The 23,995-nt window shown below is 38.5% G+C and overlaps 1 protein-coding gene across 4 annotated transcripts in view; it reads left to right on the top strand.

The window, feature by feature from the left end:
* The window catches only part of FAM13C (family with sequence similarity 13, member C), a 181,667-nt gene that overhangs the window by 95,108 nt on the left and 62,564 nt on the right, over positions 1-23,995 (top strand). The gene's annotated exons all lie outside the window — the stretch shown is intronic.

The following is a 23,995-nucleotide window of genomic DNA, read 5'->3' as shown; positions in this document are numbered from 1 at the left end:
CCCTGTCTTGGCCTAAAACCAAGTTCAACAGTCATTGCCTTACATTCTTTAAGCTTTGCTTCAGGGTTATATTAGGATGCCTATCACAGCAAATGTTTGTAAAATTTTCTCTTAACTTTATGCTATCTACATCTGTCTTCTATTTTTCTCTTTCGAACGGCCTTGGCAGCCAGCAAACACAATCAGGACTGCCCTTTATCCTCTAAGCACGATGGACTTTGTTGTTTACACTTGGGTATTCCTCGTGTACTTTGAAACAAAACCCGTTGATTCTCAATCCATTTGGTTCTCCACTAAACTAGATATCACACTGTTAATTAACTTATTTTAGATTTTCTTGGAAATATGTCGATTAATTGTACTGTTGGAAATCAATGTAAGTGGGACCCACATTGTTATGGATGTCTTGGCTTTAGAATATCCAGTCTAGTTTATTTCCCCCTCATTACATAATTAAGGAGAGAGCTCTGTGCTGGGTGACAAGTCTGATTAGGCTCATAGCTATGAGAATGAGAAAGCTTGATATCTAGGCTGCTGGAAGAGCTATGATGAGCTTCAGGCAAATTGTTGATTTAGTATGTTTAAGCTGCATCCTTCGTCCATCCTCCCCAAAGTTATTTAACTGAGTTAAGGTGATTTTACTGTTATTTTAACTCTAGAACTTGGTAGAAACTAAAAGCCAAAGGTAAACCAGCTGCCTGGTAAAACAGAGTTAACTAGAGTTGGAAAAATATATGTCTCCCAGTTAATGTCACGGAATGATATTTGTTACCCCTTTGTACGTAGAGACAGTCCTCAGATTTCACAGCCTCACTTGAGTAAAAAGGAGCTTAAGGGAAAACAGACAAGAGCATGAATCAGTGAACACAGCTGTCTACTGCACTGTGAATGAGCAAAATGTTAGCTGTAAAGAAGCAATGGTTTATTTTGACATAAGTGACTAGGAAAATGAGGTGATTAGAAGAGTCAATTTGTGATGTATTTCGAGGGTTTGGGAAAAACTCTGATTTGTGAGCTGGAAACAGATGAGAATACTGATATTACTTGAGCATTTCTAAATCACTTGCCTAAAGCTCTCTGAAAAATCTGATTTTCTATATTCCTTAACCATATTGTGTTTGTAAATTGCATGGCATGTTAAAGCTTACTGCTTTCTGGGCATTCAACGACTGAGTGGAGATGCACATTTGAAGAGCAGCCAGTACCATATGTTAATGTTCATGTCCTTTCCCATGAAACGGTGGCACTGCTGATCCAGCCGGTTTGTCTGAAGGTGATTTTGTTCCAGTACTGGAATAAACTGCATCTACACATTCTAATTCTTTTATGCTGCTTCTGTTCTGACCAAAATTTGGGAAATTGGGAGAGATCTTAGAGAAAGGAGAGGTAACAACATCATAGGTCCAAGACCATGTGGGAAGGATGCATGTTTAAATCCATCACGGGAGGCATCCAATAGGGTGTATGTATTTAAACGGAGTTTCTTCCAGCATTTTCCAAGTTTATGGACCATCAAACTTGTCTACAAAAAACAAAAACACACAAATAAAAAATCAGGCATCAATGTACTTTGTGATTTTGGGTATTTTTTTGTGAATTTAAATGAAAATATAAAATGTGTACAGAAATGTGCAAACATTATACATGTATAGCTGGATGAATTCTTACAAATTATATAACCAGTAAATCAAGAAAGAGAATATTACTAGCACCCTGGAAACATCTGGAAGCCTCCTTCTAGTCAGCACTCTTCTGTAAGAATACACCTATTCCTCACTTATTGACTACCTTGTTTTCTGACATGTTTCATTTACAGAGCCTTTGAACAAATACTTAGGCATCTCATCCACTGGTTCAGACCACACATAGGATCAAAGTCAGGCCCAGAGTACCCTCTGTGGTCAACTCTACCGTATACCAGAGGTCCTGTGACAACTAGGTCCTATAAAGGATGGCACCTAGCCATCTCTGGGGTGCCTTCTGCCATTCCTTTGTGATGTCTCAATCTACTAGGGACATGGGGCAAAGGCAGAACAATGTGAGAATGTGCATGGGCAGGAGGAGGTTCAGTGAGGACCCAAAGGTGCCAGGGAAGTCATTGGAGTGAGGCAGGAAGGGGGCTGTTCAAGGTTGTGAGTCCATGGAACTGAGCCAGACAGAATGAATAGGCTCTTTACCAAGGGCAAGAGATGGGGTACACTTGACCATCATCATCACTACCACCACCCTCACCTTCAACTCCTGTGTGCTTGTGGTGGTATAGAAAGCATAGTAGTGGGAAGGAGGCCCACCGTGCCATATGGCATGCCAAAATGCACTGTGTATGCTGAATGGCCAGTGAATAAAGGCTGGGAGTGGGACCCTAGCTCTGAAGGTAAGCCTTGCCCTCTAACCCTTGTTCAGTGCCAATTCACATAGCACTGTGATCCTTGGAACCTACCGTGTTAGTAAGTGCAGAGTGGTGTAATAGTTCTTCAACCTGACATGGATATGTTTTGCCTGTTTCTAAGCTTTTTTTTTGTACATATACTCTTTTGTATCTGTTTTCATTTTCTCAATATTATCTTTCTGCAGTTCATCCATTTTTTGACATGAAACTATGGCTTTCATTCTCCTTACTGTAACAATGTCCTATTGTATGGTGTTTTTTTAATTGCTGGTATTTCACTGTTGTTATCGGTTACCAATTGTAATTTTCTTTTTTTCTGTAAACTCTTGTCTGACATCTTTAATCGATTGATTTTTAATGGACAATTTCTCCTCTGAGTATTTACATCTCAAACAGAAATAGAAGCTAGACTTCCTGTCATGTTATCTCTGTGTTTAGCTCTGTCCTTTCTTTTTTACTTAATCCCCAGCCTTTTGTTTCTGTAAAAGAATTCCAACTTCTCTGTTCTCTTTTCATCCACTCCTACTTGCGAGTCTAAAGTATAAAAAAATATTTTCCTGCATCTTGTGAGATGCATAGTCCATAGTATTTTTTGGACTTCCCGTAGATTCTGATGCTGTTTAAAATTAGTAACTATTATAAGATGCTGCATATGTGTGCCATTCATTCCCATCTGGTATTTCACTTCTGTTTGAACTTTCTCGGTCACAGATACATAAGGTTTGGCTGTGTTTTGCACTCAGTCCAAGGTCGTCATGTATAGAGACAGCCCAGGATCCTACCTGACCACTGCAGTGATGTATGTAGGTCTCTGTATACATGTTCCGCATTCTTCTCCATTTGCTACAGAATCAACTTATTTCTTGTTTCCAAATGATGTGAGCAGAGATCTAGTTCATGCTAGTTTCAATTTTCTTGTGCTATTCTTGGACTCCCAATTTTACCTGTGGATCTCTTGGTAGAATTACACTTCTAAACCATATGTCTTGTGTGTGCCTCTGTTTTTAACCTGAAAAACAGATTAAACCTCCCTCTAACACATATCTGGCTGACTCTATGTCTTTAAGACATCAGGAGGTTTTATACAGTAGAATCTTCAGGGTCCCAACTGGAACATAGTCTAGATTTGATATCTGCAGTGTTTCTTCATCTTAATTCTTAGTGTTAGTTCTTCCTCCATACCCAGAGGGGAAAAAAATCAATAGAGCAAGATAGTACTTAAGGATAAAAGGAGTGGGACTGGGATCCTCCCCTTTACAACCTAGTAGACTCAGTTCTTTATTTAAGTGATAATTAAGAAAAATAATGCATGTTTAAGGAAAACTCAATTTTTTATTTCGGCGACAAATGAGGAACAGAATATAAGTTTAAAGATATCTCCTTTTCTCTGAGCAAATATAGCATATTGGACCCTATACTACTTTCCAGCCTCCACACAGCATGATTAGTACTTAGCTTCTTTTGGTGTTTTGTTTGTAAAATTGGGGCAGACTTTTTAATATGGTTAGTACAGGAGACCTTTTTTTTTAAACAGGTATTTATTCTAACTTTCTTTTTCCTGGTGCTTATTGAATGTAATCATAGGTTCTTATCAAAGATGTTATTAGGTGTTGCTGGGTCAAGTACGACTCATAGTGTATGAACAACAGCTCTGAACCATCCTCATCATCTCTGACACACTTGAGCCTATTGCTGCAGTCACTGTGCCAATCCATCTTGTTGAGGGTCTTCTCATCCTTTTTTACCCATCATACTCTAGCATGATATCTTTTCCCAAGGAATAACCTCTCTTAGCAACATGCTCAAAGTATGAGATAGAAAGCTTTGTGATCTTTGCCTCCAAGAAACACTCTGGCTGTGCTTTTCCCAAGAATATCTGTTTATTCAGTTTGTTAGTGTGGGAGATATTCAGCACTCTTCCCCAACACCCCAACTCAAAGATATCCATTACTCTTCTGTCATCCTTATTCATTGTCCAGTTCTCAAATGCACAGCAAATGATTGAAAAGATCATGGCCTGAATGATGCACCTTAATCTTGCTAAGTAATTTGATGAGGTTCCTGATAGTGGACATGCCCAATGCAATACATATGCTAATTTCCTGACTATTGGTTATGAGTGTATTGATAGCAATTAAGATGAAACCATGGGCAATTTCAATCTTTTCTTCATCTGTCATGATGTTGTTTATTGGTCCAGTAGTGAGGAGTTTTGTCTTCTTGATGTTGAGATGTAATCCATAAAGGCTGTATTCTTTGATTTTTGCAGCAAGCATTTCAAGTCCTTCTCATTACTTGAACCAGCAATAAGATTGTACCATCTGCATAATACATGTTTCAATGAGTCTTTCTCTGATCTTGCTGCCACATTCTTCTTCATAGAATCCAGTTTCTTGAATGATTTGCTCAACGTATAGATTGACTAGGTATGGAGAAAGGATACAACCCTGTCATACACCTTTCTTGAATTTAAACTATACATTGTTCCCTTGTTTCATTCAAACAGCAGCTTCTTGGTCTAGGTATAGGTTTTGTATGAGCATAATTGTTACGAGTTTCCTATTCTTCTCAATGTTAGTCTCTTCTTATCCACACAATTAAATGCATAGTCAAGAAAACAAAATTATACATTCTTCTTATTTTCTCTGCTGTTGGCTAGGATCCATCTGACATTAGAAATGTTATCTTAGTGCCACAGTCTCTGCTAAACTCAACTTGAACTTCTGGCAACTCTCTGTCAATGTTCTGATCTAGCTGTTTTTGCATGATATTCAGCAATATATTGCTTGCATGTGATAGTAATGATATTTTTCAGTAAATTCTACATTCTGTTGAATTACATTTCTTGGGAATTGGAACAAATATGGATATCTTACAGTCAATTGGGCATAGAGCAGTCTCCCAAATTTCCTGGTATAGATTATGAGGAGAGACCAGTCCTTGGAGAAGTACATCATGCTTGGGAGGGTGGAGGGACAGCGCAGGAGGGATTAGGGCTGTTGTACATAGGGTGGCTATGAGTTGCAAGCGACTCAACGGCATATAACAACAACAACAACAGATTAGTGAGCACATCGAGGGGTACATTTGTTAATTGAAATATGTCAGTTGGTATGCTTTTGATTCCTGGGGCCGCCTTTTTTTGCCAGTGCATGTGTGCAGCTTGAACTTCCTTCATTACCATTAGCTCTAATTCATGTGGTACTTGCTGAAATTTTTCTGTACCAACCAATTATTTTTGGTACAGTGACGCTGAGAATTCCCTTTATATTCTTTTGATCCTTTCTGGATCATTCAAGATTTTTGCCTTGACTTGCTGAAAGTGAAGAAGACTTCAAGTCATTAGAATGGATTACAACTCATCATAAAACAAAAATCTTCCCAACTGGACCAATAAACAACATTGTAATTGTGATAAATGGATTTTGTGTGATAAATGTAGTTGCCAGGGGTTTGTTTTTATTTGGATCCATAATCAGCGCTCATGGAAGCATCAGTCAGGAAATCAAATGCTATGTTGCATTGTGCTAAAGAGGAAGCATAGAATTTTAAAGATAAAGTTGTTTCTGATCCAGTTGCTTCATATGCATGTGAAAGTCATACAATGTATGAAGAAAACCAACCAAAAAAGATGAATTTTAATTGAGATGTTGGTGAAGAGTATTAAATGTACTATGAACTACCACAAAAACAAAGAATATTCTCTTGGATAAAGTGTTCCCATGAGACCTTGTCTCTTATACACATTTTCAGGAAGAGCTAGTCTCTCCAGAATGATACTGTGTTTGGAAAAGGAGAGGAATACTCTCAGTGAGATGGATTAACACAGTAGCTTCGATACTGTGCATATGAGCACAGCAGAGATTGTGACGATGCCACAGGATCAGGAAGGGCTTCCATTTTGCTCTACACGATGTTACTAGGGGTAGGAGGAGAATTACAGTGACCTAGTGGTAAGGGGTCGTGCTGCCAACCCAGAGGCACACAATTTGAATCCACCAGCTGCTCCATGAAAGAAAAGGGGCATTCTCTTCCCATGTGATTTACAGCCTTGAAAACCCACTGGAGAGTCAGCTATGAACTCTGTGGCATACAACAACAACAATAGAATGTCCTGTAATATTAATGGTAAAAGTCAGATGGCTGAGACCTATAAAGTCACTAAGGAAAATACTATTTTAGTCAGTTAGCCTGGCTTTTTAAAATATCCTCACAATCCAGCTGTAGACAGCTGCCTGTCTTCACCTGGTTTCCGTGGGTAAGAGGTCCAAGTGAGAGAATTGATTATAAGAATGCAGAAGAATAGAGGACCTTAATTATAATTAAGGTGGCAGAATAAGACCAACTCTAGGGCAGAATGGAAGAAATGAACAATATTAAAAAACATCATCTCCTTAAAGTCTGTGAAGGACCTTGAGATTAATTACTTAATATCTGTGAGAAGCGTGGCAGTCTGCAACACATATGCATGTGTCCAGTACATAAACATGACTGTGATGAAGGATTGGATTTTCTTTTCCTTGTCTCCCATTCTTGTTGTGTCATTGAATCAATTACGACTCATAGCAACCTTATGAATGATGGCTCTGAACCCTGCCCTATGTTGTGCCATCCTCATTTTCTCTACCACACCTAAGCCCCTTCTTCTTAGAGCCACTGTGTTAGTGCATCTTGTTGAGGATCTATCTTCCCCTTGTTCATTGTACCTACACTTTTCTAAGCACAATGTCTTTTCCCGAAGACTGGCCCCTCATAACAACATGCCCAGAGTATGTTAGATGAAGTTTCACCATCTTTGCCTTTAAGAAGAATCCTGGTTATACTTTCTCCAAGATGTACCTGTTTTGTCCTCTTGGCAGTCCACGGTATATTTAGGACTCTTTTCCAGCTCCACAACTCAAAGACATTGATTTTTCTTTTGTTATCTTTATCCCCTGTCCAACTCTCAGACGCACAGTGAGTAATTGAAAAGACCATGACTTAAATCAGGCTCACCTTAGTCTTTAAACTGATATCCTTGCTCTTCAGCACTTTGGAAAAGAGCTTGACTGCAGACTTTGCCAGTAGAACATGTCTTGATTCACTGGCCACTTGTATCAAGTTTGTTGATTGTGGATCTGAATAAGATGAAATCTTTGACAAGTTCTATCTTTTCTCCATAAATCATGATATTTGCCTGTTGGCCTAGTGGTGAGGATTTTTGTTTTCTTGATGTTAAGATGTAATCCATACTGGAAACTTTTATTTTCTGCAGCAAGTGTTTTGTATGGATTGCCATGTATAGTTTAGCATAGAGATCTTTTGACATCAAGTCATGCCAGACCTTAAGATGATATTTACTGTTTTGTTTAAGATAAATTTCTTCTTCAGCATTATTTTAATTTTCAGAAAATTTCTTCGGACTTCTAATACTTCTGTTTTGGTTTAACAATGTTATTTCTGTAAGAATAGGAAGCTGTATTTTTCTATTCAAATGAAAACCCAGAAGCTAGGTTGGCCTCAGTTTAGAATTGATTGTATCTTGAATTCTTTGTGAAAATTATTTCAACTTGGCTTTAATCGTAACAAGAATCTATTACAACACCGAAAGTTCATGACAGGGATAAGCTTCATGCATGGATAGACCCAGGGCTTAGAGTCTTGTCATGAGGATGCCATCTATTTCTACCTCTTGGCTCTGATTTCTAATATTGTCTTTGAGCACACTCATCTCCAGAGACACATTATTTTTATATCCAGTAATTCCAGTATATTAGTTTTGCCGGCTCAGTAGACTTCTCGCCATCCACATAGAAGAGCCAGGTTAGACTTCCAGCCAGTACACGGCAAGTACAGCCACCAACTATCTGTCATTAGAGGCTTGTGTATTGCTGTTGTTTTCCCTAAAACCTTAAGGAAGCTTTTAGATAAAAAGAAACTCTGAAGCAAAGCTTAATGATCTATTTCTGAAAATTGTGAAAGCCTAGGAGATCACAACGATCTTATCTATAGCTGATTATGGGTTGAGTAATGTTTCCTTTGATGGCTTTGAATTATGCTTTGATGAAGAATACTGAGTATACCATGGGCTGCCTAAAGACTGAAGAAAAGAAGTGCAGTCAGAATTAGTAGAAAGGATGGTAAGACTTGTCTTACATACTTTAAGCATGTTTTCAGGATTTTCCTGCTGGAGAAGGTTCTCAAACTTGGTAGAGTGCTCTCAAAATGAAGAGGACCTCTCATAGGACACAGTGGCTGCAACAGGTGTAGAATCAAGCAGTGATTTGATCTGTTGTATCAAAGGTTGCTGTGGGACGGAGCCGATTCTACAGCATCTACAAATAATACTAATAGTCTTCACAGCAGTACCTGGATTAGTGTTTTCCTTGAATTACCAGGAAATAGGAAATTTGGGTGCCACTTTTAGAATTTTCCCTCTAAGACAGTGGGAAAAGTTGATCTTTCCAGTTTTCAAAAGTTCTGTACGTGATGATTATTTATTTTATTTGTGTCATGTGTCCAATCCTCATCATTTAGAATAAACTCATGGCCTCATACTTCCAATTGTGTATCTTGGATTGCTGTTATCAGAAGTTAAGTAAATGGATGTTGTAGACAACTCATAGTGACCCTATGAATGAAATACCTGAACACTCGTGTAACTGTCATCATTTGTCCAAGTTCATAGGGTTTCTGGAGGCAAGCTATTTTAGAAATGGGTGGCACTCCTGCTTCCAAGCTTGTTTTAATTCGGGGAGCTCCACCAAACACTCAGTGTCACAGTGTTTAGCATCACAGCAACTACGAGTTACCTCTGTACAGCAAATAACAGACCAGTGTTATACTACTTAGAAGAGTGTTTGACCAAAACCAATTAAAATCAGGCCTGAGGGCTGGCTGATAAATTCTGGCCTATGGAAATAGCTGCTTGGACCTCAGCAGCAAGCCATTTGCATTTTTTGGCCTGCTTTTCTGAGTTAAGATAAAAGAGACCCTCTTCACTACTAAGGTCTCTTCAAAGAAAAGCTTTATGGTTCTTCAACTGCGAGTCAGTTCCAACTCATCATGAGTCTCCATTGAGTTTCACCTAGTGAATATTTATACAAAGAGTTTGTCCATCTTTCTGCCACAGAGACTGTTGTTGTTGATAGTGTCCAGTCAGAACCAACTAACAACTGGCCCTCCACAGAGTCTTCAGAAGCTATAAATAACACCAGGAGAGGCTGCCTATTTTTCTCTTGTGGAGCAGCTGGTGGATTAAGACTGCCTTGCCATTGGGTTGGCAGTAGAACTCCTCACCCACTCAGCCCCAGAGTTCCCACCAACAGAGGTTAAAACTGCTGATCTTTTGGTTAGTAGCCTGGTACATTAGACACCATGACACCAGGGCTAGAATGATATTTCATTAAAAAAGGGCCATGTTAATGAGGACATAACCGTAGCCAACATGGGCATTATTTGGATGGGAGTTTTCATTACCATTTGAATGAATCTCATAACAAAGAAACCCTCTGAACTACTTCCAAGATTGGTTTTTTCTGTCTCGTTCGTAAGCAACCATCCAAGAAGACTTCTTATTTCCCAAGCCTGTAGCCTGAACCCGCAGGGGAAATCTTAGAGAGCTGTTGGCACAAAACGTAAAAAGTGAATCCAACAGCTCACCATGTTCTTGTTGGAATATTAACTTGGAGACACTTCAGAGGTATTGGGTGGAACAGAAAAGACTTGCCGGTTTGCTTACTTACGTGTGTTTATTTTTCACTACTTGCTTGCCCCACCTTCCACATTCCACTGGATCTTTCCCACTTCAGCCTTTTTACTCTTTGCTCTGGTAACACATCACTATCCTTTCTCCTGATTCCCGAAATTTCATTTATTCCCCTTCACTCTACGAATTGCTCTAATTGTTATGGAGGGTTTGATGGACCTTATCAGGCACAGTGACTCCTAAATACCACCTTGTGGTGTAGTTAATATTTTGATACAAAAAGAAAGAAAAAAAATTATGACAGTGTAGTGTATTTTCCCCCCACAAAGCTAAAGTCTAATGGCAGCTTTTTAATTTAAAGGTTGATTGCTCTTTAAAATATTCATCTAGTGATGAAATAGAAATATATTCTTTCCCACATACTCTCAATTGGCAAAATATAAAGTTAATAGCTTTCTAATATCTTTCTGACACTTTCCATTTTTACATATTTTTATTGGTTTGCATACTGTCATATACATTGTGTATCATACGCCTGTGTTTTATTTATTGTCTTTTATTTACATTGTGTTTCATTTATGTATGTTGTGGGGTTTTTTTTTAATACATAACATTTTTGTATTTATTTTTGCACAACTGATAATAGAATAACAGAAACACTAGGGAGCTCTGGTGACATAGTGGCAAGAAGCTGCACTGCATTCCCAAAGACAGGCAATTCGAGGCCACCAGCTGCTCTGCAGGAGAAGGATGGACAGTCTCCTGGCTTGTGATTAACTGCCTCTGAAATCCCACCAGAGGGTCGGTCAGCTATGAGTTGACTTTGAGTCTATGGTACAACAAGAAGAAGAAGTACAAAATCATACTTTCTTGAGGCTACACATGGCATCCCTTAGTATTACAGCTACAGTTTTTAAGAGGGGTATAATTTAGCTTGGATGGAGTAACAAACATACAATCACTCATTTACACTGTATTTTATGTTATTAATACCTATTGATTTATGTCTGTTATTACCATCTCTTTTGAAATCTTCACTGAATCTTTATTATTTCTTTACTCCTCCCGCCCACTAATTTCTGCTATCCTGATGATTTTCCTTCTTCTCCTTTGTCCACTCCCTTCTTCCTTTCCTCTCCCCTTTTTAAACATGTGTACACATATTGCTCAATTAACCTTCTATTTTCACAATAATGGTCTTATGCAGTATTTGCCCTTATGAAAGTGCATTATTTCACTCAGGAAAATGCTCTCTAGACTTTCATTATCATATTATATAGTGTTTTATGAAATTGTTGTTCCTTGGTTTTGAATAGCATTGCATTGTGTGAATGTACCACAATTTCTCAATCCACTTGTTTTTTGATAGGCATTTGAGCCATTTACATTTTCTTGCTATTATGAATAACTCTGCTTTTTAATGTAAGTGTATATATCTCTGTCTGTGTCTCAGTTCCGATTTCCTTGGGATACATTGGAGTAGCTGGGCCATGTGAGATTTCTATGTTCAATTTTTTGAGGAAACACCAAAGGGCCTTCCAGACTGGTCGCACCATTTTACAATCCCACCACCAGTGCATGAAGGTTCCAATTTCTTTGCATCCTTTCCAACAGTGATTGTTTGTTGCCTTTTAACTTTGCCACAGCTACTGGAGTATCTCATTGTTGTTTTGATTACCTCTCTCCAATTACCAGTGATTTTGAACATTTTTTCATGTGTTTGTTGGCTATCCAAATGTCCTTTGTGAATATTCTTTTCATATCTTGCCCATTTTGTAATAGGGTTATCAGTCTTTTTCTTGTGGAGGCCTTATAGTATTCTATAAATTTTAGTTATAAGGCCCTTTTCTGAAATGTCATTACTGAAGGTTCTCGCTGCTACTCCCCCCAACCTCTCTGCTCCTGTGTGTACGCTTTCTTTTCCCCCTAGTGGAAAAAGTTTTTGATGCACACAAGGATTATTTTTTTAAGAAGGTCCTAGTCATCAATTTTATCTTCTCCTGTTTACACATTTTTGGCTATATTTGCAAGCCTATTTATTCCATAGGCTAGAGTTTCGACGCTTGTTCCCATTTTGTCTCTTTTTAGCCTTATTTATAGTTTTGAATTTTACTCAATGGTCTTTGATTCACCTTGAGTTGATTTTTGTGTGCACTGTGTGAGATGTGGATTCTGTTTAAGTTTCCTGCAGGTAGATGTCCAGTTTTCCAGCATCATTTGTTAAAGAGATTGTCTTTCCCCATTTGACACATTTTGTTTCCTTGTCAAATACCAATTGACATTGGTAAATGGGTTATCATTTCTATTCCCTTGATCTGTGTGGCTGTCATTGTACCAGTACCATGATGTTTTGTTACTACAGATGAGAGAATGCGATGCCTCCCACTTAATTTTTATTTCTCAGAAGAGTTTTGATTATTCAGAGTCTCTTTCCTTTCCAAATAATCCTGCCAATTGCCTTTACTTTATCTTTGAAGAATGAGTTTGGAATGTGTATTGACGCTGTATTGAACATTACTTTTTGTATTGAAATTACTTTTGGTGGGACTGTCATTATCACAATGTTGAGTCTTCCTGTCCGAACAGGGAATGTTTTTCCATTTATTTAGGTCTCTTATTGTTTCTTGTACTAAGTTTTTGTAGTTTTCCTTATAATGGTCTTTTGTGTCTCTGTTGTTGTTGTTGACTGTCAAGTCAAGCATGACTCTTAGGGACCCAATAAACAAAAGACCTGAAGCTCTTCTATAACTATCGTTGTTTCTCAAAGTTCATAGTTTCCAGAGGTATGTTGTTTAGGAAGTGGATGCCACTCCTACTTCCAAGCCTGTCTTAAACTGGGAGCTCTTTCAAACACTGTCCACCATTGGGTAACCATTATGATATTTGACACTCCAACGCACAAGGTTCAGCATACAGCAATCCCAGGTTACCTAAGTACAACATATTGACAGAAAAGTGCTATACCTTACTTAGAAGAATGTTCTTCCAAAATATAGTAACTGATATTTAAATACACATGCCCTCCCTGAGGTCTTGTTGACTCTAAACAAGAGGCTTAAATAAAAAACAATCAGTATGATATGTTGTTACATTTCATCTTGTAGTTTGCTAATGTAAATGATATTGCTTTATTATTTTCTTTTTCTATGCTTTCTTTGTTGGTTTAGGGAAATCCAATTGAATTTTGTACATTGATTTTATATTCTGTCACTGTATTAAATTGATCTGCTAGATTTAGCAGTTTTTTGGTTTGAGTCTTTTGGGTTTTCTGTGTACAATGCCCCTTATTTCCTTCTCTTTTCTTATTATCCTAGCAAGTAGTTCTAATACTATATTAAGTTGTTGTTATGTGCTGTTGAGTTGCCTGTGACTCCTAGTGACACTATGTACAAGAGTCCTAAATCCTGCTCTATCCTGTGACAACCTTATTGTCCCTGACACACCCACCTTGATTACCCCAGTCACTGAATCAATCCATCTCATCGAGAGTCTTCCTGTCCTGTGCTGCCCCTCCATCATTCCAAGCATGATGTCCTTTTCCAAGGACTAGTCTGCCCTTGCAACATGTCCAGAGTATGTCAGATGAAGCTTCAGAATTCTTGCCACCAAGGAGCAGCCTGGTTTAACCATCTCCAGGATGAGCGTGTTTGTTCTCTTAGCAGTCCATGGTATATTCAATACTCTTCTCCAGCACCACAGCTCAAAGGCATCAATTCTCCTTTTATCATCCCTTGTCCAGCTCTCTGATGCATAGTGAAGACTAAAGCCTGTAACAGGTGCACCTTAGTTTCCAGACTGACATCATTACTCCACAGTACTTTGGATAGGTCTCTGACAGAGGACTTTCCCAATGCAATACATTTTAATTTCCTGGCTGCTGGTGTCAAAAATGTTGATTGTGGAGCCAAGCAAACTAAAGCTGTTTACAATTTCAGTCTCTTCACCATCCATCACGATGCTGCCGGTTGGCCTAGTGGTGAGAATCTTTGTTTTCCTGATATTGAGCTTCAGTCCATATTGAAGGCTGCAGTGCTTGACCTTCTGTAGCAAGTGGTTCAGGTCCACCTCAATTTCAGCAAGCGGGGTTGTGTTATCTGCATAACATAGATTGTTGATGAATCTTCCTCCAATCTTGATATCACATTTCTCTTCATAGAACCCAGCCTCCCAGATAATCTGTTCTGCGTGTAGACTGAAAAGGTATGGAGATAGGACACATCCCTGGTGTACATCCTTGCCAATTTTGAACTGTGCAGTATTTCCTTGCTCTGTTGTGACAACTGCCTTCTGGTCCAAGTATAGGCTTTGCATTAGCACAATTAAGTATTCTGGGATTTCCATTTATCTCGGAGTTAGCCACAGTTTACTGTGGTCCACACAGTCAGACACCTTTGTTTAGTCAGTGAAACACAGACATTCCTCTGGTACTCCCTGCTTTCAGCCAAGATCCATCTAACATTAGCTACAATATCCCTAGTACCACAACCCCTTCTAAACCAATCCTGCACTTCTGGCAGTTCACTATTGATGTGCTGTTGCAGTTGTTTTTGGATAATCTTCAGCAGAATCTTGCTTGCATATGATATCAATAATACTGTTTTATAATTTCCATACTCTGTTGGGTCACCTTTCTTTGTAATGGGAACAAATACAGATATTTTCCAGTCAGTTGGCCAGGTGATTGCCTTCCAGATTTCGTGACACAACTTTGGTGAGCACATCTAGGGCAGAATCTGTTTGTTGAAATATATCATTTGGTATACCATCAAATCCCTGAGACCTTGTTTTTTGCCAATTCTTTCATAACAGCTTGACCTTCATCCTTAATCACCATAGGTTCTTGTTCTTACATTATTTCATGAAATTGTTTCTGTGTCCACCAATTATTTTTGGTACAATGACTCTGTATACTCTTTCCATCTTCTTTTAATACTTCCTGGATAACTTAATAATGTGCCCAAAACATCCTTAAGTATTGCAACTCGAGGCTTGAATTTGTTCTTCAGTTCCTTGAGCTTAAGAAATGCTGAATGAGTTCGGCCCCTTTGATTTTCTGACTCCAGCTCTTTGCACATTCCATTATAATACTTTATATTTTCTTCTCTCGCTGACCTTTGAAATCTTCTGTTTAGCTCCTTAATATCTGGATTTCTTTCCTCTGTTTTGGCTTCTTGGCACTCTAGTACAATATTTAGAGTCTCTTCTGACATCCATTTTGGTTGTTTCTTCCTCCTTTGTTTTTTTTAAAAATGTTATACTAGTTTATTGACAAAATTCTATTATGTTGTTTTTGAGAACAGATTCTTTCAATTTCTCATGCTGCCACCCACCATCAAATTGTACAACCCCATGATTAATCCCCCTCACCATGCACATCTTCATTCCCCTGTTCCACCCTCTCCAACCCCTCTTGGATCCTTAAACTCATTCTACAATAATGGTTTTATACAATATTTATAATCGTGGAACTGAGTTCATTCAGCATAATGCTCTCCAGTTAGGTAATAATTTTCAAAATCGTTGCTGCTGTGTGCTGCATAGTATTCTATTTTGTCTATATACCATAATTTCTCAACCTATTCAATTGTGGTTGGACATTGGGGCTGTTTCCATGATCTTGCAATGGTGAATAATGCTGCAATGAACATTGGTGTACAAATCTCCTTTTGTGCCTCAGTTCTCATTTTCTCAGGGTATATTCCAAGTAGTGGAGTAGCTGTGTCATATGGAATTTCTGTGTTCAGCTTTTTGAGAAAACACCAAACTGCCTTCCAGAGTGGTGTACCATTTTACAATCCCACCAAAATGTATAAGACTTCCTTTCTTGCCACTTCCTGTCCAACATTTATTACCTGCTGCCCTGTTAAATTTTGCCACTGTTACTGGAGTGAGATGTTCAACCATCTTTGCACACCTGTTATGAATCCCACTTGGTCATAGTGAATTATTTTTTTAATGTACTTTTTGATTCTATTGGCTAAGATTTTGTTAAGGATTTTTCATCTATAATCTTGAGAGATGCTAGTCTGTAGTTTTGTTTCTTGGTACTATCTTTGCCTGATTTTGGTATTAGAGTTATTCTTGCTTTATAGAATGATTCAGGAAGTGTTCTTTCCTTTTCAATTTTTTTTGAAATAATTTAAGTAGAATGGGTGATAAATCTTCTCTAAATGTTTGGTAGAATTCAACTATGCAGCCATCTGATCCAGGAATTTTCTTATGGGGAAGTCTTTTTTATGATCTTTTCAATTTCTTCTCTTGTGATGAGTCTGTTCAAGTGTTCTATATCTGTCCTTGTCAATCTGGGCAGGGGATGTGTTTCAAGGAATTTGTCTGATTCCTCTAGATTTTCAAATTTATCAGAATATATCTTTTCATAGTATTCTGATATTACCAATTTAATATCCTCTGGTTCTGTTGTGATATCACCTCTGTCATTTCTTAATCTGTGCCTTTTCTTTTTTTTTCCCCTTTTGTTAAATTTGCCAGTGGTTTGTCATTTTTTTTTACCCTTTCAAAAAACCATCTTCTGGTCTTATTGATAGTTTCAACTGTTTTTCTGTTTTCTATCTCATAGATTTCAGCTCTTGTCCTTATAATTTCTTCCCTTCTTGAGGTTGTAGGATTAGATGGTTGATCTTTTTCTATTTGCTGAAGGTGTTGAGTTAGATCATGGATTCTTCTTCTTTATTCCTTTTTTATATGTGTGCCCATTGCTATGAACTAACCCCTGAAAACTGCCTTAACTTAGAGGTTTTGGTAAGTTGTATTTTCATTATAATTTGTTTCAAAGACCTTTTTTTTATTTCATTCTTTATTACTTTTATAACCCAATCATGTTCTAGCAGAAAGTTATTTAGTTTCCACATGGATAGATTTGTCAGCTTTACTCTTCTGTGGTTAATTTCTAGTTTTATGGCATTGTGGTCTCAGAAAATGCTTTGCATTATTTCAGTGTTTTTTACTTTGTTGAGGCTTGCTGTGTATCTTAATATATGATCAGTTCTAGAGAATGTACCATGTGCACTTGAGAAGAAAGTGAATTGAGTTTTAATTGGGTGCAGTGCTCTGAATACAGCCACAAGTTCAAGATCTTCTGCATCTTTGTTGAGTTTTGTTTGAGTTGACCTATTCTTTGGTGATAGTGGTATGTTGAAACCTCCCACCACTTTTGTGGTTCTATTTCTCTCTTCAATTCAATTAACCATTGTTTTATGTATTTTGCACGTGTACCATTTGGTTTGTAAATGTTGACCAAGGTTATGTCTTCTTGGTCTATTGTGCCTTTAATCAGTATGTAATGCCCTTCCTTATCTTAAATGTCCGTTTTCATTCTGAAATCTATTTTATCAGAGAATAGTATTGCCACTCCTGGGGTTTTTTTGAGGTTGCTATTTGCTTGGTTTTTCCGGCCTTCGATTCTGAGTCTGTCTTCTGATGTGTCTCTTGTAGGCAACATATTGAGGGCTTTGTTTTTTTATCCATTCTGCTACTCTTTTTATCTTAATTTGTTCATTTAGTCCATTCACATTAAGTGTGATTATTGTCAGGTCAAGTTTTATTTTTGCCATTTTGCTGTGCTTGTTTTTCTGTTGTTTCTGGTCCATGCACTTTCCATTGGGGTTCTGTGTGTAGGACTTCACTTAAAGTTTCTTGTAGTTTTGGTCTTGTTTTCACAAATTCCTTAATATCCTTCTTTTCTGCAAAGAAACTAATTTTCCCTTCATATTTGATAGCTTTGCTAGATATAGGATCCTAGACTGGCAATTGTTATCTTTCAACTTTCTGTATATGGCATCTCATTGCCTTCTAGCTTGCATGGTTTCTACAGAGAAATCAGAACTTAATATAATTGTTTCCCCTTTTAAAGTAACTCTGTTGTTCTTGTGCTGCTTTTAGAATTCTGTCTTTATCTTTTAATTTGGAGACTTTGACTATGATATGCCTTGGTGTTTTTCTTTGGAGATCTAGTCTATTTGATGTTCTCTGTGCTTCTTGAACATGGAGTTCCCTATTCTTCAAAATACCTGTGAAGTTTTCTTCTAGTACTTATTCCACAGTCTTCTCAGTACTACCATGTTCTGGAATTCCAATCGTATGTTATTTCATTTCATGTCATCTGGTGGATTCAAACCTCGTGCCTTTGGGATTACAGTGCAGCTTCTTGCTACGAGGCCACCAGAGCTCTTTTTTCTGTTATTGCTGGTTACTTTAGTCCTTCCACTTTCCTTTGCTGTCTCCATATGAAGAACTTCTCTTAGTATTTCTTGCAGACTTGATCTTGTTGTCACAAATTCTTTAAGTTCCTGCTTTTCTGCAAATGACCTAATTTCTCCTTCATATTTGATAGACTGCTTTGCTGGTTGGAGGATCCTTGGCTGGCAATTATTTACTTCCAGCTTTCTGTACATGCCAACCCATTGCCTTCTTCATCCCATGGTTTCTGGTTAGAAGTCAGGGTTCTATCTAATTAATTTTCGTTTGTAGGTGACTTTTTCTCATATTACTTTTAGTAATTTATACTCGTCTTTTATTTTGGAGAATTTGACTATGATAGGTCTTGATGTTTTTCTTTGGGGATCTAATCTGATTGAAATTTGCTCAGCTTCTCAAATGTGGTTTTCCTTGTTTTTCGTTATATTTGGGAAGTTTTCTTCTAGTGATTCTTCAACAGTTTTCTTAGTGCTCTATTCCTTCCTCCTGTTCTAGAATTTCAGTAACACCTATGTTGTTCTGCTTGACGTTATACCTCACGATTCTCATGTTTTCTTCATTTTATTTTCTTCTGTCTTCTATTTCTTAAGTAAGTTCCTTTGAAGTCTTTGTCTTCTAGCTGGCTTATTCTGTTTCATCTCTTCTATTCCACCTTTTTGTTATTCCAGCATGTTGAAAATCTCTGCATTATTGATCTTGATTTTCTGGATTTTATATTCATGTATTTCTGTTGTTTCTGGTATTGTGTTGGTTTTATTGGTTGTGCTCTCTCTGTCTTGTGATTTTTTTTAAATCTTGTATCTCTTTATTTATGATATCAACTCTTTCTTCCATTATTTATAACTTCTTCAGGACACATTCATGTAACTCCATGTTGATATCTTTCTTTTCCTCCTCGTCTCTAGGGTAGTCCCTGAGTCTGTGATGATCTGGTCTGCCTTTTAAAGAGAACACGTGTTTTTATTTTCATAATGTTTGATCCTTCTTGCTACTTGCTTGACTTTATGTCAAGCTCTTCTTTTTTATGTGTGAGGTCTGCATAGGATGTTGCTGGTTCCTTGAATTTATGATGCTAATTATAGAGGTATAGACTTTATATGTTACCCCCTCTTCAGTTTCTCAGTGGCAGTCTTCCTTTTTGATCATCTATGGGTGAGTCTGTTCCCCATTTCCTATGGCAAGCTTCTCAGCAGTTTGTTCTTTAAGGGCAGGGGTCTGGGGTCTCTCTCTTTGCCTAGCTGTAGTTGGCCTGCATCTATGTCATGTCCTGTCCTGTAGTTTAATGGGAGGGGATATTTTCCCCCAGGAGTAGACAAAGTCCCAGGAGTTCTGCCCTGGATATTTGGCGGCCCCATATTCCGTACCTGTCTCCTCTCTCTCAACTGGTTAGGTAGGTGCTGTTTCTGCCTGTGCAGACAGTGGACCAGGGAACTGGCATGTTCACAGGAGTGTTGCCTGGGATACTTTCCTTCCCAAGTCTCAGTAGGTGCTAGTAGCAAGCCCTCATGCCACTCTTCTCTTGTGCTGCTGGTCAGGAGGAGGCTAGTCTCACCTGAGCTGACTCCAACTCAGTTTTAGAGAGTATTAACCTCTGGTCTTAGGACCAAAGTTTTTCCTGAGAAATGTGGCTGTCAGATAGCTTATTCTGAAAAAGAATTCTTTGTTTCATCAGTATTTGGAAATCTACTCAGGTCTGGAATGGGTAGACACAGGTGCAGTAGGAGAAAGAACTCCATATTGTCTACTTTATTGTGGGAAATATGGAGAGAAATAAGAGAGACAAGGGTTGCATTTTTTTTCTTTCCAACAAATAACTTATATTTGAGGAAATGGCAAATAGTTTCCAGCGTAACCTGCCACCTTTCAGGATTTAAATCAGTAATTTATATAGTATGTGATTTTATGACTTCAGCAGTAAAAGTTATTGAGTTCTGATCTTCACTGAATTTCAGAAGAGATTATTGTCATCAGAAAAGCTTGAGGACACAGGACCAATATAGTTCGGTAGTTTGTCCATGGACTTAGTTAATGGTGGATATGGGATTAGAAGTTCTAGGTGCCGTGCCAGTGTCTGTAAGCACAATAGGATAAGAATAGGGCAGCAGTGTCTGAACATTAACTTCACAAGAGGAAGAATCCTCATTAACAACCATCACAGCCTACAGACAATTCTAATGAGGTCAGACATGCTCCCACACTGTACACCTCCTTCTACCAATTCTAAAACCAGCTGTACCTCCCAAGTACTCATTATTTCTTAGTAGATTTGCTAATTCATTGTAATGGTTGCACAGAAATCACAGACAATACTCATGATTATGGGTTTTTAGGGAAGTAACCATTTACAATTCAGTTTGGAATTGCATTGCTGAGGACACAGTCCTTCAGTAAGGACACCCTCTTTTCAGATGTATGCACAGGCAAGCTTCTTGCTCCGACTCTCAGCTTCCCCGACCTTTCTCATTTTCCTACTTAGGCAAGTGTTACAAAGTCCTTTTAGTGTTTCCAGTGAAGTAACACCCCTATTCTGCCAGTAAGTTCAGGTCTGAGGCACTATGCTCTAGCTCTGTGGGTTGGCTGACCTAGCTCAGCTCTGACTCACACCAGTTTCTCATTTTCTTTCACCTCTGAGGCTGCCACCACCAATGCTGCCATCTGGTCTGCACACTTGTCTCTTCATTTCTCACTTAAACAAGAATTTCCAAAAGATGCACTATCTTGTTCTTCTTTCTTGGTAGTGGTAAGATTCCCATCTTCCACCTCTATGACTGTTCAATTTAAACAGAACTACAAAACTGACCAGTCTTATACATTAGCACTCTACACACCTTTTTTATATAATCCCATCTAGCCATGAGCTCTCATGGCTTAGTGGTAAGGAGTTGCTCTGTCAGTCCAAAGGCAGGCAGTTCAAATCCACCATCTAGCTGTGGGAGAAGGATGGGCAGTATTCTCCCATGTGATTTACAGCTTTTAAAAAAACCCACTGGACGGTCAAATATGAGTCCGTTCTGATTCAGTGTTACATAACAACAAGAGCTACAACATCTAACCAGGTGGTGGAATCCAGAAAGCCAATAACTAGACACACCACTATGAATAATCCATTATAGCACTGTTGTTGTTGGGTGTGATCAAGTCAAGGACAACCCATAGTGACTCTATGAACAACAAATCTGAACCTTGTCCTATCCCATGCCTTTCTCAAACTTCCTGACACATTAGTGCACATTGCAGCAGTCACCATGTCAATCCACCTGCTTGAAGGTTTTCCTCTCCTTCACCAACCCTTTACCTTTCCAAGCATCAGGTCCCTCTCTAAGGAATCGTTCCCCTAGCAATGTGGCCAGAGTATTGATGCAAAGCCTCATCATCTTTGCCTCCAAAGAGTACTCTGGCTGTACCCTCTACAAGATATATTTGTTCTTTTGACAGCCCAAGGAATGTTCAGTAATTTTATCCAACACAACTGCTAAAAGCATCAGTTCTTTTTCTATCACTTATTCATTCAATCTCCAGCTCTCACATGTGTAACAAGTAATTGGAAAGATCATGGCCTGAATCAGATGCACCTTAGTCCTCAAACTGACAGCATTGCTCCTCAATAATTTGGAGGGGTCCTTAACTGCAGACTTTCTCATTGCAATACATCTCCTGATTTCCTGACTGCTGGTATCAAGGGTGTTAATTGTGGATCTAAGTAAGGTGAAGTTGTTGTCAGTTTCAATCTTTTCTCCATCCATCATGGTGTTGCCTATCAGTCCAGTGGTAAGAATCTTTTTTTCCTTGAAATTGAGATGTAATTAATGTTGAAGGCTGTATTCTTTAATCTTCTGCAACAAGTGCTTCAAGGTCTCCTCAGTTTCAGCAAGCAGGGTTCTATCATTTGTGTAACACAGGTTATTGATGAGTCTCCCTCTGAGCCTGATGCAACACTCATCTTCTTGAATAATAATGAACTCTTGAGTCCAGCTTCTTGGATAATTTGCTGGGCATGAAGATTGAATAGGTATGAAGAGAGAATACAACTCTGATGCACTCCCTTCTTAATTTTGAACCATGTAATGTTCTTGTTCTGTCCAGCTGTAGGTTTTGCATGAGCACAATTAAGTGCTCTGTGATTCCCATTCTTTTCAATGTCAGCCATAACTTGTTATGATCCACACAGTTAAGGCATTATAGCATAGCATAGTATACCATACCATACCATACCATCTAACCTTTTAAATTTCATTTTTAATTAGAGTATTTTTCAGGATTAAAGGAATTAGAACAAAAATCGCCACAAAGAAATAAGTATAGTTTTATGAACTTTCACTCTTGGAATATAATTGATACTCTTAGAAAAATAGTTGTTGTAGTTATGTACTATTGAGTCCCTGGGACTCATTGCAACCCTTTGTACATTAGCTCTTAAACTTGTCCTATCCTGAGCCAATTTCATCATCTCTAGTAGACCTAATCCCATTTCTTCAGTCACCAAGTCAATCCATCTCATCTTAGGTCGTCCTTTCCCATGCTATTTCTCCATCCTTCCAAGCGTGGTGTCCCTCTCCAAGGACTGGTCCTTCCTGGCCATGTGCCCAATGTTTGTGAGACAGAACCTCAAAATCCTTGCCTCCATGAAGCAGCCTGGTTTCGCGATCTCCAGGACAGACTTGTTTGCTCTCCTGGCAGCCTATGTATGTTCAACACTCTTCCCCAGCAGCAAAACTCAAAGGCATAGATGCTTTTTCTTTAATCTTTAGTTATTGTCTGGTTCTCAGATGCATAACAAGTAGTTGCAAAGACCATGGCCTGTATCAGGTGCATCTTAGTCTCCAGACCGACATCATTGCTCTTCAGTACTCTAGAGATGTCCCTGACAGCAGATTCTCCCAATGTAATTTATCTTTTGATTTCCTGACTGTCAGTGCCAAGAATGTTGATTGTGGAACCAAGCAAACTGAAGTTATTAACAATCTCAGTCTCTTCTCCATCCACTGTGAAGCTGCTAATTGGCCCAGTGGTGAGACTCTTTGTTTTATTAAAGTTCGGCTTCAATGCATACAGTCCTTGAGCTTCTGCAGCAAATGCCTCATGTTCTCTTCACTTTCAACAAGCAAGATGTGCCATATGCATTATGTGGTTTGTTGATGAGTCTTCTTCTAATCCTGATGCCATATTCTTCCTCATAAAGTCTAGCCTCCAGAATGATCTATTCTGCATATAGATAGGAAAAGTAGAGATAGGATGGATCCCTGGCGTACTCCTTTCCTGATCTTGAACCATGCATTGTTTCCCTATTCTGTTCTGACTTAGACCTCCTGGTCTAAGTATAGGTCTTGCATGAGCAAAATTAAATGTTCTGGGATCCCCATTCCTCCCAAAGTTAGCCACCATGTGTTGTGATCCACACAGTCAAATGCCTTTGCATAGTCAACGAAACACAGATTACATTCCCCTGGTACACTCTACTTTCAGATAAGATCCATATGACATAGGCTATGATATCCCTGGTGCCACGACCTCTTTTAAACCCAGCCTGCACATCTCGCAGTTTTCTACTGATGTAACTGTTCCAGTAGTTTCTGGATAATCTTCAGCAGGATTTTGCTAGTGTATAATATTAGTCCCTCTCCAACGACTGGTCTCTCCTCACTACATGTCCGAAGTAAGTTAGACGGAGCCTCAGAATCCTTGCCTCCAAGGAGCCACCCGGTTTA

This window comes from Elephantulus edwardii, unplaced genomic scaffold (assembly GCF_000299155.1).
Source record: "Elephantulus edwardii isolate Elephantulus edwardi_28Jun2011 unplaced genomic scaffold, EleEdw1.0 scaffold00170, whole genome shotgun sequence".
Taxonomy (NCBI): domain Eukaryota; kingdom Metazoa; phylum Chordata; class Mammalia; order Macroscelidea; family Macroscelididae; genus Elephantulus; species Elephantulus edwardii.
Note: the sequence above shows the minus strand (reverse complement) of the source record. Positions and strands in the feature narration are given on the sequence as shown.